Source organism: Protopterus annectens, chromosome 16.part0, assembly GCF_019279795.1.
Source record: "Protopterus annectens isolate FY-2018-M chromosome 16.part0, PAN1.0, whole genome shotgun sequence".
Classification (NCBI taxonomy): Eukaryota; Metazoa; Chordata; order Ceratodontiformes; family Protopteridae; genus Protopterus; species Protopterus annectens.
Window position 1 is genome coordinate 192711938 of NC_056750.1, and position 18043 is coordinate 192729980.

The 18043-nt window shown below is 37.8% G+C and overlaps 1 protein-coding gene across 2 annotated transcripts in view; it reads left to right on the forward strand.

Moving 5' to 3' along the window:
- The window catches only part of LOC122790299 (cadherin-24-like), a 2600514-nt gene that overhangs the window by 1128853 nt on the left and 1453618 nt on the right, over positions 1 to 18043 (forward strand). The gene's annotated exons all lie outside the window — the stretch shown is intronic.

An 18043-nucleotide genomic window follows, 5' to 3' on the forward strand; every position in this document is an offset into this window, starting at 1 on the left:
AAATTTGAGGTACGTTTGGCCTCCCAGGCCAAGGACAACCACAAAGCATTCTTTAGCTATGTCCGCAACCTGAAAGGCAATACACAGTTGTGTACAGAGCTCCTTGTAAATGGAGCCACCTATACTGTGCCAGAAGTTATAGCAAACCTCCTAGCTGATAAATTCAGCTCCATCTTTACCCCTCTCTCCCCATCAACCTTCCCTCAGGAAATATTATCAAATATAACTTCCCCCAGGGAACAGGTACTTAATGCTCTATCTAAGACCAAGAACACTGCATCAATGGGCCCAGACAGTATCCCAGGATGCCTTCTAAGTAGCATGAAACATGACCTATCATGGCCTCTGGAATTACTATTTAATTGTAGCTTTCAAACAGGCTTCATGCCTCATGAACGGAGAAAGGCACCAGTCATCCCTCTGCATAAAGGTGGACCATCTAAGACCCTGGAAACTACAGACCCATAAGTCTCACTAGTTTTATATATAAAGCATGGAAAGAATTGAGATGATCAACAGAGATATAGTAAACCTCCAGACACTAGATCCAACCCAGTTTGGTTTCATCAAGGGCAGATTATGCCTACTCAATCTGGGGGACATCTTTGGTAAAATCATTCACACTGCCTACCTTGACCTGGCCAAGGCATTTGACACAATACCTCACTCAGGCATTGTTGACAAACTCAAGCCCATATGTCACCTGGTGGATAGCCAACTGGCTCACAGACAGGACCCAGGAAGTTAGAAGTGGGGAGTCCACTTTTACAAAGAGACCAGTCACAAGTGGAGTCCCTCAGGGATCAATCCTTGGACCGCTCCTTTTTGGTATTTACTTCTCAGAAGTCAAGGACAATATCAGTGGTCTCTGGCTGACTACGTTTGCAGATGATTGCAAATTAGGAGCTGTCATTGAATCTCACACTCACACAGATGTTCTCCAGGAGGAGCTGACACAGAAAAACAACTGGTGTCAGAGTCTTGAGCTAAAACTAAATGCCAAGAAATGCATAATATCCTTTGGGAAGTAACTATCATATTGACAACACACCCCTTAGAGTTGACCCAGTAGTCAAGCACTTAGGGACACACACAGTTAGTAATCTAGCTTTTGACCATCATGTGTCTACAGTGGTGAGGAAATCATTCTATGCTGCACAACTTATAAACAAAGGTATGGCATCTAAGCCCAAGGAAATCATTGTTCCACTGTATTCTTCATTCATCAGACCTATCATTGAGTACAGTGCCCCCTTTGGTATATACCTAACTAGGCATATCCAACAATTGAAACATCCACAGAGGTTCATCACTAAAAGAATACAGGATGTTAGTAAAATGTACTATGCAGACCGCCTCAAGGCCCTGTTCCTGTATTCTGTCTCCTACAGGCTTTAGGGGAGATCTATGCCTGGCATACAGGGCATTGTCAGATCCCACTCTGGTGGACTTCCTGCATATCCACAAAACAAGCAGTACCAGATTTACCCATTCTAAAGATTTAAACCTTGCCTGTGATATAAACAGGACCTGCTGGAGTGATAGGTATGTATCAAAGAGACTACCCCATCTATGGAGCAGGCTCCCCATCCATGTGAAGCAGAGTTCTTACCTAACCCAATTCAAGTGCAACTTGGACAATTGGATGGGAAACTGCAAATGTATTACTAGTTTGGCACCTATGTCTTTAATGAACACTGGTAACCTGTAAATTGTTTATCTCCCAGGCCCATGCTTTCACCTATCAAGGGTTTCAGAACTTGTCAGAGATTTGGGATGCATGGCTAGGCTTAAAAAGGGCAAATGAAATGTGGTAAAAGTGTATAAATACACATATACAAAAATCTAACAATATAAACAAAAACATACTAGGTGTGGGAACAGACAAATACCCTTCTTCAGTGAAATGCTATAAGAAATAAACTCCTCAACACTCTCTTATAAATTCTAAGTACCAGCCCCTAAAAATACCCTATTGGACAATGGTTAATACATTAATAATATTCATTCAAACCTGGGGAGAAAAGCCTCCCAATTTAATTATCCATTTGCTCTCCTTCATATTAAGTATGGAATGCCAACTGGACTTATCCCTACAATCACCCATAATACAATCAATGATCGTAAATCTAAAATTCGCATTGGTATGTTTGGAAGTGTTTTTAAACAATGCGTTGGACTGATTTTTATTTTTGATGTCACCTATTCTGAAGTCTGCCCTAGGCAGAACATGAACAGGTGAATAACCCAACATGTACTACAATTGGCAAAAATTAATATTGTAAATATCAGGTGTGTTTTGCTGGTGTGAATATAGAACTCCCTGTTGTGTCTATAATGAGTCCTGTTTATGTTGGTTATAGACCTGAGTGTCAGAACAGATCCTTTGGACTTGGAGGAATTGAGAGTTAGGAATATTACGAATTACATGTTGTGGATGAAAACTGCTAGCATAGAAGAGTGAATTATACTGGGGATCTTTCATATAGATTTGAGTGTCAGACTTCTATTTGAGTTTTACTGAAACTGAGTTTAAACTCAATTCATTAAGGTAAGCTACAAACTCCTCCAAATAGGTAGCATCTGACTAATCATCGTAATGCCTCCAGAAGTCCGTTTCTTTAATATACAGATTGTGGCTCAAATATGCCATGAAGAGATCAAAGATGCACCCATAGCTGTTCTGCACTTGCCAAAAACATTGGTCCTGGAAGTAGAACACATTTTTGTCAACATGTAAAAGGTATTAAAGCCTGGTCTATATAATTCAGATACATCCAGCCAATGTTGTAAGGCCATCAACCCAGCCCAATGTGGAATATTTGTGTACAGATATATAACATCCAGGGTACATAAAAGCCAATCAGCTTCCAACTGTAATCAGATATAATACTCTAGTATCCATGGGCCAATAATGGTTTCAAATGATAAGTCAGATATTCAGAAAGAGGTTCGGTAAAGGAACCATTCCCTGATACAATAGTTCTACCCGGTGGGCTAACTGGATTCTTATGCATCTTTGGTAAAAGATAAAGATATTGTTGTATAAGATCCTTCCTTAGCTTCAGCTAGAAAGGCATAAATAGCAAATTTATGGCATACTTCATGGCATATTTGGAGGAGGAACTGATTCACAATTCTAGCCACAATCTGTATATTAATGAAATGGACATCTGGAGGTGTTACCTTGACGATTGTTGGCTTGTGTGGAAGTCAGATGCTACCTATTTGGAGGACTTTGTAGCTTACCTTAATGAAAGCAAATGGGGTATTGAGTTTAAACTCAGTTTCAGTAAAACTCAGATAACCTTTTTGGATATTCTTGTCAGTCGGAAGTCTGACAATACTTAGGAAACTCAAATCTATAGGAAGTTTCCCCAGTATAATTCACAACATGTAATTCATAATATTCCTAACTCTCAATTCTTCTGAGTCCAAAGTATCTGTTCTGACACCCAGGTCTATAATCAACATAAACAGGACCTTATCTCTCAGTTCCATGACAGAGGTTACCCAGTAGGTAACATCATTAGGGCATGCAATTGAGCTATGGGTCAAGATAGACCCAGATTATTGAATATCTTAGATCTTCTGAGAACAAGTCTCAGGTCAGATTTGTGACTACTTTTGGCAGAAACACTAGGGCCTTCATGTAGATTATAAACATACATTGGAATATTTTGATGGGGGAGGATAGACTCTCGGGTTGTTTGGGTGACAGATGCTCTTTTTCATTTCGAAGGGGTCGTACATTGGGCTCACATTTTTCCCATTACAAAGGAATCATGTACAATAGGGAGTTTTATATTCAAAGGCGCTTACGGGTGATATATTGAGGGGTTGTATGGCATGTGGGGACTGCTCACATTGCCACAGGGTATTTAAGACAAAAGAATTCACCAGCAAAAACACACCTGATCTTTACAATATTAATTATTTTGCCAATTGTAGTACATAGGTTATTTACATGGCCATCTGTTCATGTTCTGCCTTTTACATAAGGCAGACTTCATGACCCCTTAGACTCAGAATAGGGGAACACATGAGTGACATCAAAAATAAAAGACAGTTCAACGCATTGTTTAAAAACACTTCCAAACATACCAATGTGAATTTTAGATTTACAATCATTGATTGTACCACGCGTGATTTTAGCGATATGTCCAGCTGATATTCCATACTTAATATGAAAGAGAGAAAATGGATAATTAAATTGGGAGGCTTGTTTTCCCCAGAATTGAATGAACATTATTAGTGTATTAAGCATTATCCAATAAGGTAGTTTTAGGGGCTGGTATTTAGGATTTATAAGAGAGTGTTGTGGAGTTTATTTCTTATAGCATTTTACTGAAGAAGGCTATTTGGCCGAAACCATTTTGGTTTAGGTGGCTGGGGGCTGTTCCCACACACCTAGTATGTTTTGTGTTTATATTATTAGATTTATTTTTGTATATGTGTATTTATACACATTAAATTGATGCTTTTTACCACATTTGGTGCTGGCTCTATTTTTGGTTTTGGTATTTGCACTGTTTGGAGCCTTTGCACCTGCCATACTTGCGGGGTTTCACTGACTTTCATTAGGGTTAAAAAGGCCCTTGTGGTCATTAGCCTGGTAAACACCTATCATCATCTTCTTTCAGCTGTTCCTGTTAAGGGTCACCACAGTGATCACCTGTTTCCATTTCTTCCTGTCCTCTGCATCTTGCTCTGTCACACCAACCACCTGCATGTCCTCTCTCACCCCATCCATAAACCTTATCTTAGGCCTTCCTCTTTTCTTGTTACCTGGCAGCTTCATCCTTAGCATCTTTTTCCCAATATACTCTGCATCCCTCCTCAGCACATGTCCAAACCAACGTAATCTTGCCTCTCTGGCTTTGTCTCCAAACCTTCCAACCTGGGCTGACCCTCTAATATACTAATTCCCAATCCTGTCCACCCTCATCACACCCAGTGCAAATCTTAACATCTTTAACTCTGCCACATCAAGCTCAAACTTCTGCCTTTTTGTCAATGCCACTATCTCCAACCCATATAACATAGTTGGTCTCACTACCCTCTTGTAGATCTTCCCTTTCACTCTTACAGGCACTCATCTGTCACAAATCACTCCTGACACTCTTCTCCACCCATTCCATCCTGCCTGTACTCTCTTTTTCACCTCTCTTCCACATTCACCGTTACTCTGAACTACTGACCCCAAGTGTTTAAACTCATCCACCTTCGCCACCTCTACTCCTTGCATCCTCATCATTCCTCTATCCTCCCTCTCATTCACACACATATATTCTGTCTTAGTCCTGCTGACCTTCATTCCTCTTCTCTCTGGAACATATCTCCATCTCTCCAGGGTCTCCTCCACCTGTTCCCTACTCTCACTACAGATCACAATGTCATCTGCAAACATCATAATCCACGGGGACTCCTGTCTGATCTCTTCTGTCAACCTGTCCATCACCATTGCAAATAAGAAAGGGCTCAGAGCTGATCTTGATGTAACCCCACCTCCACCTTAAACGCATCTGTCACTCCCACCGCAGACCTCACTGCTGTCACACTACCCTCGTACATATCCTGTACCACTCTTACATACTTCTCTGACACTCCTGACTTCCTCATACAATACCACAACTCCTCTCTGTCATATGCTTTCTCTAAGTCTACAAAAACACAATGCAACTCCTTCTGACATTCTCTGTACTTCTCCATCAACACTGTCAGAGCAAACATCGCATCTGTAGTGCTCTTTCCCGGCATGAAACCATACAGCTGATCACTAATCATCATGTTTCCACTACTCTTTCCCATAACCTCATTCTGTGACTGATCAGTTTAATCCCTCTGTAGTTACTACAGCTCTGCACATCACCCTTATTCTTAAAAATCGGTACCAAAACACTTTTTCTCCATTCCTCAGGCATCCTCTCACTTTCCAAGATTTTATTAAACAATCTGGTCAAAAACTCCACTGCCATTTCACCTAAACACCTCCATGCTTCCACAGGTATGTCATCTGGGCCAACAGCCTTTCCATTCTTCATTCTCTTCATAGCTATCCTTACTTCCTCCTTGCTAATCCATTGTACTTCATGATTCACTATCCCTACATCATCCAGCCTTCTCTCCCTCTCATTCTCTTCATTCATCAACCCCTCAAAGTACTCTTTCCATCTCCTCAACACACTCTCCTTGCTTGTATGTTTCCCTCATTATCCTTTATCACCTTTACCTGCTGCACATCTTTCCTAGCTCTGTCCCTCTGTCTAGTCAATTGGTACAGGTCCTTTTCTCCCTCCTTAGTGTACAAACCACCATCCTATACTGCCTAACTATACTTTCTCCGGTCACCACTTTACAGTCTCCAATCTCCTTCAAACTGGCCCTCCTACATAAGATATAATCCACCTGTGTGCATCTTCCTCCACTCTTGTATGTCACTCTATGCTCCTCCCTCTTGTTAAAATACGTATTCACCACAGCCATGTCCATCCTTTTCGCAAAATCCACTAACATCTGACCTTCTGCATTCCTTTCTTTAACACCATACCTACCCATCACTTCCTCATCCTCTCTGTTCCTTTCACCAACATGCCCATTGAAATCTGCTCCAATCACCACTCTCTCACCCTTGGGTACAGTCATCACCACTTCATTAAATTCACTCCAAAATTTTTCTTTCTCATCCATTGCATACCCAACTTGTGGAGCATATGCACTAACAACATTCATCATTACACCATCAATTTCCAGCTTCATAAACATCACTCTATCCAACACTCTTTTCACCTCCAAAACACTCTTAGCATACTGTTCCTTCAGAATAACTCCTACGCCATGGTAAACACCTATGAACTTATGAATCTTTGACACACATGCCTTGAAGGCTAGAAACCACATAGCAGACTATTTTTTTGTTGTATATTTGTATGTAATGAAAGCATTACCTGAATAAAGTGTATATATATATATATATATATATATATATATATATATATATAAGTCTACCTGAATTAACCGAAACTGCAAATGACTGACAATGAGATAACCGACACCGGAAGATTGACAACAGAGAAGACCGACAGTTGAGAATTCCGATGCTGAGCACACTGACATGTTAAGGTAAGTGCGCGATAGGGATGGACGTTAGGGTCAGGGTGTGGGTAAGGTAAGTGTGTGATAGTGATGGACGTTAGGTTAGGGTGCGGGTGAGGTAAGTGTGAGATAGTGATGGACTTTAGGTTTAGGGGCGCGTTAAGTGAATTAGGGTTAGGGTGCAGGTAAGGTAAGTGTGTGATAGTGACAGACTTAATGGTTAGGGGTGGATTAAGTGAGTTAGGGTTAGGGTGTGGGAAAGGTAAGTGTGTGATAGTGACAGACTTAAGGGTTAGGGGCGGATTAAGTGAGTTAGGGTTAGGGTGCGGGTAAGGTAAGTGTGCGATAGTGATGGACCTCAGGGTTAGGGTTTGGGTTAAGGTTAGTGCATATATAGTTGAGTATGTAAGGTTTAGTGTAGATTTGTAAGGTTTTTGGTGTGCTTGTGTTGTGTGTGTGTGTTTTTCGGGAAAGTTATTTGTCTTGTTGATTGTCGGGATTGTGGTTTGTCAGGCATGTGAAGTTTTGTGTTTTTGAACTTTCAGTTTTGTCGTGTCTGTTATTTCGTTGTCGGTGTTTTGGCATGTTGTTATTGTCAGGTAGACCTATATATATATATATATATATATATATATATATATATATATATATATATATATATATATATGTGTGTATATATCTATATATATATATATATATATATATATATATATATATATATATATATATATATAGATATATACATATAGACAGATAAATAAATAGATAGATATTGGCATTTTAGGACTGTACTGTTTGTTATGCAGTTCTGCTTTTTTTTTTTCCTTTTATTGTACAATACCATCCTGCTTCTAGCTTTGTCTTATGTGCTTTACCTAAAAACTATTGTCTTAACTGCCCTTCTGTTACTACAGCAACAAGCTACTTTCTAACTGAAACAAGCTACACGTCTTTTTTATAACACTAAACAACAAGGCATATCATGTTGTGTAGAGACCCCTCAGACTACAAAACTCTTGTTCCTTTCCAACTTGCAAAAAGGCATGCAATGTAGTAAACACAAGCTGAGTTTGACATAAGTGATTATTGTTAAGTAGAAATTGAGTTTGCAGTCCAAGATAATTACTTTTATCAAAACATGGACCTTTTCTTTGTTACTTGTTTATAAAAACAACTGCATCAATTCAGGCTAAGGAAACATCCGTGGCTGGCTCCCATCACCCCTACCCCCATTAGCGGTATCATTTTAATTACTGGCATAGTGTTGTCACTATATATTTTCTCACAAAATGTCGACAAAACCTAACCACACCTTTGCACCATCTCCCTGCCTTCCTGCACCCCCCATGCCCCCTGCTAAATATTTATAGCAAATCCAAGGTCATACAACAGTGGAGAAAGGACATATAACCTTCCCTGGTATAACTTCAGTTTTGCCAATATTTTGTGTTAGATGTTTTTAATTGTTGCTATTTTGAATATTAGATATTTTTGTCAGTATTTATGATGTCGATATTTAGGTGATTCAATCATCATTAACTTATGCATATGCATATGTGTGTGTATCTATATCTATATCTATATCTATATATATATATATATATATATATATATATATATATATACATAAAATCATAAAAACATAACTAAATCTGTTAAAATACATAACCAACATAGTAATGAAACTACCCCTCTGTGGAGACATACAGCCAAAGCCTGGAGTAACAAATTAATTTACCAATATACCCTACCAATTACTGTCCAGACACTCATTTAATTTTATTAACCAAACCGCCAAACAAAATCAACCTATTCCTGTTAAACATAAACATCTGAAGCATTACAAATAAAATCCAAGATCTCCATGCCACGCTTTCTCTCTACATACCACAAATAGTTATAATAACTGAGTCCTGGATTAAACCAGAAACTAAAGACCATGACATTCTTGCACCAGGATATAATATTCTGAGGGAAAACAGAAAGGACAAAAGACAAGGTGGTATAGCTATACTATTTAGAAACAACCTTACTATAGAACCCATAAATCTTAACCCCCAACTTCGACAATGCTGAAATGCTTTATACAAAGCTAAACCTAAACTGTAATAAGTATATAGTTTTTATTTTATCTATTTGTTTATTTAATATTGGTTTACCAGGAAAGTCCGACTGGACACAGGTCCTTTTACAGCGGAGACCTGGGGAGAAAAGATCCATGAGTAACAGTACATTTTAATGCATGAGTTATAATAATTAATAAAGTATAATGTAAACTAAATGTAGTATACATAAGAAAATACAAATGTGTTACACCATGACAACAAAACCTAGGCTATGAACATGACTAATGCTATTTGTAAAGTATGACTTATGTCAAGATATAAGGTTTAAGACAGGCTGGTAGGAATAACAGTTTAAACACCAGGTTAGAGGCTGGATATGGTTGGTGTATACTGTGATGTATCAGAGCATTCACGAGGGGTTAGTACAGTAGCATAGTCACTTATTTAAGCTGTAAGTGATGACTTAAAGTGGCTAATGGATAAGATTGAGAGAATGGAGTTAGGCAGGGAGTTCCATATACAAGATAAATAGCTGGAAAATAAAGATTCTCCTACAGTGTTGTTGGCCTTGAAGATAGTGAGTAAGTTCTTATTGTTAGAGCGAAGTGGTCTGCCGGAACTGTAAGGAAGGATGAGATTTTGTAGTGCAGGGGGTTTGGATGGTTGTGTTACACTTTTGTTAGTTAGACAGAGTTGGTTGTAAAGCATATTGTTGGGAAGTTCAATCAGTCTGGTATCCGTAAAGCTGTACAATGATGTGTTCTATATGGGCAGTCAGATGTAAACTTAATTTTATTTTAACATGCTTCTAGCTTAGATTAATCAGTTTTCCTATGATTAGTTAAAATTGGAGGGGCATATAGTAGACTGGAGAGCAGACTGGTTTGTGCTAATGCAATTTATAGACTTCCAAGTTTCTTATGGACTTTTTTTATTGTTAGGAGCCATGTAAGTCAAATTATAGGTTATTGTCTATTCCCATTCCAAGTAGCTTTGTATAGGTTGTCAGGGAGATGACAGTATTGTTTTTGGCTATTATGTTAAATGGTGGGCATGAGATGGATGTCTTGTTAGGTTGGAAGAGTAATAATTTAGTTTTATTTGGGTTCAGGATTAGATGGGCATTGACTAACCATGTTTCAACAGAAATGAAAGATTCCTGTGTTTGAGAATGAAGAGCTGATAGAGAAGTGGCAGCACAGATAAATGTTGAATCTTCTGCACACTGTATTATAGAACCATGTGGCATAGCTGTGTGCAGATTATTAGTAAAGTGGGAGAAAAGGAGAGGGCCTAAGATAGATCCTTGGGGGGACACAGATGGAAAAAGGAAGATGTGGAGGTAGGTCACCCTGCCATAGAACAGATTGTTGATGGTCAGATAAATAGTTATGAAACCATGCTGTGGCAGATGGTGAGGAGGATAGTTCAGTTAGTACATCTATTACTTTGGCATGGGAGACCATATCAAAAGCTTTAATTGGTCTAGAAAGATGGCAGATACAAAGTTGTTGTTATTCTTGTGATGGTTTATGGTGCTAGTGAGGGATGAGAGAGCTGTAGTGGTACTATGCGATGGCCAAAACCCATGCTGAGTGTTTGAGAGAAGGTTATTTGTTAGTAAGACTTTCATTACCTGGAGATGAATACACTTTTCAAGTAGCTTAGAAAGAGGTGGAAGAATAGCAATTTGTACAATACTTTGTCAGTTCTGTGGAAGGTCCCCGTTTATGAAGTGGGATTACATGGGAGATTTTCCACAGTTGAGGAACCTTGTTTTCGAGAGTATTTATAAGGATTGATACTGGGAAGGCTATAGATTCAGCTGCAGTTCCTGATACTGTTGTTTAGAAACTACTGTGTTAGTTGTATGCCGTAGTTTCCAGGCTTTAGCTCTAGTTTTCAGAAGGGCCCTAGTGTCTCTGCTTAGCCAGGGGGCATAGTTCGATTTTACTCTGATGGTTCTAACAGAGGCATGTGTATTTAATATATCTAAAAAGGATTTATTAAAGTGGTTCACTGCATCATCTAGCTCAAGGTGTTTGAGTGGAGTCCAATTGCACCTTTGTAGGTCAGCTAGGAAGTTGTCAAGATTAAAGTTATCGTTTTTCTAAGTTGTTTAAACATAGTTGGTTTTGGTGGGAATATGTGTTGTAATATAAAAAATGCGGGTAGGTGGTCACTCAGACCATCAGGAAGGCAACCTTACTGGAATGAGTGAAAGGGGTTATTTAGTAATATCCAATCCAAGGTTGATTGTTTTTTACTAGGTTTATCTATTCAGGTAGGTTCTTGAATAGTTTGTGTAAAACCATGCAAGTTTACGTGATGGATGTGGTGATCTGTATCACATGCAAGCCAGTATAAATTAAAATCACCCAGTATGAGTGTCTGTCTCCTGACTAAGGGTACTACTTGCCCAGTGCAGTAGATGTTCTATAACTGGGGTATTATTTCCAGGTGGGATATAGCAGCCAGTTATATTAAGTGTTTTTCTTGAATTTATAGTTAGTGTGATATAAATAATTTCTGCACTGTAAGGTTGTGGGGTTTTGCAGTCAAGGAAAGTTAAAGTGAGGTGGTCTTCAAAGAAGATAGCAACTCCACCTCCTCTTTTGTTGAGCCTACCTACCCATAGTATGGAGTAACCTGGGGGTAGTATTTCATCGTCTTTTGTACCTGGTTTTAGCCATGTTTCAGTGATTATTAGTGTGTCTGGGGAGTATGTGGCTAGAGTGACATGGAGGATGTCTAATTTGTAAGCTATACTTCTAATATTAATGTTCATTAGCAATAGATCTGATTTTTTTTTTCTGTTTAGGATTGGATGTGTAGGAGTGTTGAGACTAGAGTGACTAGGGGGAGGGGTTGGTGTTATCTGAGAGTGGTCCAGGGTTTGGGTAAATGTCACCACGAAGCAGTAGCCTAGAGGCAATGTTGGTAAGTAATTTCAAGCATTTAATAAGCTCATTGTTGAAAAACTGAGGATTTAGTAGGTATTATTGTAAGTGGAAAATATTGGAGGTTAATAATATTGACAAGTGTAGGAAAGATGGTGAGATATGGACATGGAGTAGTATGGTAAGGTGGGTTTATGGTTTGAAGAAAAGTGGGTGTCTGGAATATGTTGTGGTGATAGGTAGTGAGGTGAGACAGTAATATGAGTGTAGTAAGAAGTGATAGGTAAAGCACAAGCATGTTATAGGTCTAGGAGGTGTAACCAAGATAACAGGAAATGCATGTAACTGGATGGATAGAGTGAGGGAGTGTCAGCCTAATGAATAAGACTAGATGCACTGTGGGTGGGTAACATATGGGGGCAGGGCAGGGGAGCAGAGTGAGCCTGATGGTTGAACATAGTGGGCAGAGCAAAACCCAGCAGGAGAGAGTCCAAAAAAAAAACAATCAGGAGGCAGGAAGTGCAAGTAAGACAATATACTATGTCAGAGCTTTTAATCTTACAGAAAACAAATGTTGCTAGCAAGATTTTTGAGTATGAGTAGAGCTAGGGGAATTGGGACTGAGTTAAAGTTTTGTTTTGGAATAGTTTTGATTTTAGACTCTGGAGCTCACCTGTTTGCGTACAGAGGGAATAGGGATTTTATAGAATTAGCAGAGTATGTCACCACTTAGTGGCCGAGTTGATTAAAGCTCTCCAAGTTGGAAGCTGAATTTAGCTCATGCAGCTGTGCTTGTCTCACAATGATAGTCACAAAGTAGGAGAAAATTGTTAAAACAATTCAGTGACATTTACCTAATGATTAATTGTAAAGGAAGGTTTGTATATAAAAGTAAGTTGAAATTTCCCAGGGCTGATTTGAGCTTTTGCTGAAACTTTGCTTCAGAACCGGAGGTTGGGGGGTGGTGCGATCCACGAGGCTTGTGGATCGCCCGAGCAAACTGCAAAAAAGAAAAAAAAGAGTGTGAGCAGAAAGTGACTAGTATAGTTCTAGGAGAAATGGAGCCAAATTGGGAGAGAGTAGAGGATATTAGTTAGAGAGTGATGGAAGGATTATCAGAACACAGAGAGTGGGTACAAGAAATGGTAAAGTAAGTAGGTACAGAGGTAATGTCGAAGGAAGAGTGAAGAATCATGAAGAATAGGAAACAGTTACTAGGCAAATCATAACAGACAAATTTAAAAATATACTAAGTCTAATAGGTTAAAGTAGCACTGTGGTTAGGTAAGATACTGGTTAAAATGTGTAACAAACACTGTGTTTCTGCTTTTCAAATACTAAATAAACAAACAACTCTATGGTTCTGCTTACTAATACCAAGTATGTTTCTGATTATTAAAACCAATTAGCACTTTAGTTATGTAAGATGCAGGTTAGAGTTTGCAACAAACACTGTTTCTACTTTTCCGATACCAAATAAACAAACTGTATGTTTCTCCTTACTAATAGCAGGTATGTTTCTGCTAACTAATACCAATTAGGACTGTAGTTAGGTAACAAAACAAACACATAATTGAATACTATATACCACTGAGAAACAACCTCCCCACTATGGAAAATATACTACATTGGGCCTCAAAAAATTACTGGAAACAATAATCACTAGAGATTTTAACATAGACTGGTCAAGCTGTAACTCTCAAAATCCAATTAATCGTGTTAACCTGCATGTTTTTTTTACCAAATGATTCAAACACTAACCAGAATTGACAAGTTACCTAACAAACATTCCCTCCTTGACTGGATACTAACTAACAGGCGTTCATTCTCCTTTCACTCAGGCTGCCTCCCAGCCAGCCTCAGTAACCATCTTCCAACCCTTGTGTTCAGACAGCTTATCAACCTAACAAAACCCCATTCCTACAAACAAATAAGGAGCAAGAAAAACTTTAACCCCCAAAACTTTACCCCTTTCCTCAAACTTTGCAACTGGTCTCCACTCAAATACTTACTCCGAGATGAGGCCATGAAATATTTTAACTCAACCTTCCTTGATATCTTGAACATCCATGCACCACCCAGAACTATATGAATTAAATCCAACCATGCGCCAGGGCTAACTAAAAAAACTAGGGCACTACTAATAGCAAAGGATAAACCTAGGCACATTACCAAAATATCAAGAATGAAACTTCCAAACAGACTTACCAGGAGCTTAGAAAAAAGGCAAAAAGACAAATTAAACTAGCAAAACTAACTACTATCACAACATCTCAACTATGTAAAAATAACAAGAATTAAACTTCCAAACAGACTTACCAGGAGCTTAGAAAAAAGGCAAAAAGACAAATTAAACTAGCAAAACTAACTACTATCACAACATCTCAACTATGTAAAAATAACAAGAATTAAACTTCCAAACAGACTTACCAGGAGCTTAGAAAAAAGGCAAAAAGACAAATTAAACTAGCAAAACTAACTACTATCACAACATCTCAACTATGTAAAAATAGCAAGAATTAAACTTCCAAACAGACTTACCAGGAGCTTAGAAAAAAGGCAAAAAGACAAATTAAACTAGCAAAACTAACTACTATCACAACATCTCAACTATGTAAAAATAACAAGAATTAAACTTCCAAACAGACTTACCAAGAGCTTAGAAAAAAGGCAAAAAGACAAATTAAACTAGCAAAACTAACTACTATCACAACATCTCAACTATGTAAAAATAACAAGAATTAAACTTCCAAACAGACTTACCAGGAGCTTAGAAAAAAGGCAAAAAGACAAATTAAACTAGCAAAACTAACTACTATCACAACATCTCAACTATGTACCACAAAAGCCCCAAAAAGTTCTGGTCTGCTATCAATAAGATCCTCCTACCAGGGGATGCCAGCACATCCCCCACCACCACTACCTCCAACACTGACAACATAGCCACCCAGTTTAATACATACTTTAACAAAACAATTCTAGCTCTACCAAATAACTGTAGCACCACTCATTCTCCAACCCTACCTATACTGAATAATAATAATAATGCCTTCTCCCTAAAACCCATCTCAACAGATCCAATAAAGCAATTGTTTACAAGACTTATACCTACTATTCTAGCAGCTGATAAACTACCCTCAGAGTACATTAGAGTTGCTGCAAACGTAATCGCCTACCCTGTATCAGTACTTAACAGATCAATATCTGAATAACAAGTTTCTGCTATATGGAAAACTTCCTATATTATCCCCTTACATAATGGAGGCGCATCAACAGAAATGACTAATTATCGGCCAATAGCGATGCTTTCTCTCCTATCAAAAATTTTCAAAAAAGGTGTATATGCACAAATCATCTACTAACACTCTGCATGGTTTCTGACCTTGTCACAACACCACCACAGCTCTGCTATTCTTCAATAACACTGTCAACATTCATAGAAAATGGAAAATTTGTCTCCTCAATATTTCTGGACCTTTCAAAAGCTTTTGACATGGTCTGACATAACAGACTGATTAATGCATTAACTGAACTAAATCTAAGTCCAGCTACCGTTGCATGATACCCAGACTACCTAACTAACCGTCAACAAGCCGTGCAATGGCAGCAAGGTGTCCCTTCTTTCTGCCTATTACAATAGGAGTACCTCAAGGATCAGTCCTGGGTCTACTGTTTTCTGTATTTATTAACAAACTTCACACTGCAATACAGCATGTTTCTGTCATACAGTACGCTGACAATTCTACATTGATATGCACAGCAACATCTCCGCAACAACTACAAATAATAACACAAGATGTTTTTTCAAAGATGTAGACATGGCTATCTAATTCCCAACTAATCCTAAACCCTGACAAAACTCAACTTATGATTTTTCAACCTAAAAGGCCTAACCCACTCCATTTTAAAAAGATATTCAAAGCAGATCTACTTAAATCTTGGCTATGTTCATGCAATACCCCTGGATAAACAACAGCTTCCCCCCAAACACTCATAAATTATTTTCCTTCTATGTTTCCTGGGCTATAAAAACTGAATATTAATATATGTACATTGTTCACCAATGATCGAACCTCTACTATTTGTCATCTGAAATGAAACTCTACTATGTGAAATCTGAATGTAACTTAGTCTACTTTTGATCTATGTTAACAGTGCTCAGTAATTATGAACATTGCCTTTGGTATCTAGCATTATTTATGTAAATGTTTACTTTTTAGTACTGCTTTGTATAGAGTATATTGTTCTCCCATGCCTTTTTTATCTGAATGTTTTGACTTTTTTATGTAAATATTTTGTCTTTTCATTTACCTGGAGCATTTCTTCCCGGGCTTCCACTAAAAAGGACATGTGTCCAGTCAGACCTTCCCAGTTAACAAATGTAAAATAAAATATATGTATATATATGTATATGTATATATATATATATATATATATATATATATATATATATATATATATATATATATATATATATATATATATATATATATATATAGGGTCTATATTAGAACATTGAAGTTTCAGAACTTCGAATGTTCTCATATCGACCCCTAATAAGTGAAAGCTGAAAATAGCGAAGTTTCAGAAAACCGAATTCTTTCCTAGGGAATGAATTCAGTTGTCCATTCCTCTTGGTTTGCTATTTTCAGCAATGTGGTGTAAAGTTACAGGTCGGGTTCAGGTAAGTGTGTGATTGTGGGGATGTGCAGGTTAGGGCGGGTTAGGATTAAGGCACGGGTCAGTTAAGTGTGCGAATGTGTGGACGTGAGGGTTAGGGTGGGGTAGGTGAGCTAGGGTTAGGGTGCAGGTGAGGTGTGTGTGCGATAATGACGGACCTTAGGGTTAGGGTTTGGGTTAAGGTAAGTGGGTAGATACTGGTGCATGTACAGTTTAGTGCAGGGTTAGATGTAAGATTGTAGGTGTATGTGTGTGGTTTGCTGTTTGTTTGTTGTGTTTGTGTTGTGTGTATGTGTTTTAGAACAGCAAATTTTTTCCCTAGGAAAAGATTCAGTGTTCTGAATGTTCAATGTTATCAGTTTTTGGTTACTAGGGATTGATATTAGAACATTTGAAGTTCTGAAACTTCGATGTTCTAATATAGACCCTATATATAGATGTGTATGTATATATATATATATATATATATATATATATATATATATATATATATATATATATATATATATATATATATATATATATGGGTTCTGGAAATTTGCTCAAATGAGCAACCGACTGAAACCCAAACAGCCTGGCATACTTACGAGAAAGTGCTTTTCACCAAAAAAGCACTTTCCCGTAAGTATGCCTGTTGCCAAGGCTGTACTACAGTGTGGATAAAGGAAATTTCCCATTTTCCCTCTGTAGTGCGGTCCCGGAGGGAGAATATTAAAGTGGGGGGTGTGGGGGGGTACAGCTAAAATATAAATGTAGTTTTTTGTTTTTCCTAACAAGTTTTAACGAAACACTTTTTCGATAAAAGCTCTTTCGTTAAAGTGTGTTCAGTTATTATGGATTTGGACGTTTGCTCATTTCAACAAAAGTCCTAGATATATATATATATATATATATATATATATATATATATATATATATATATATATATATATATATATATATATATATATTTATATATATATGTATATATATATGAAAAAACTTCAACCAAGTCCCAGGATAAAAATGAAACACACAATCCCAGTGCGGAAGGAACTGCCAAAATTATATAACAGCCAAGAAATATGAACCAAAGTAGATCGTGGCTTCAAAACCAGTCAGCGTGTATTCCAAAAGGTAAAAGTTTAATAACGTGGCTTTGGCAGTCCTGCCACTTCTTCAGACGTGAATAAAAAACATTAATGATGATGCTTACATATAGTGAAATTCAAAAAACATCACTTCCTGAACAAAGAACATCACTTCCTGAACAAAGACATCATTTCCTTAGCCCAAAACTACAAAATACAAAAATATAAAAAA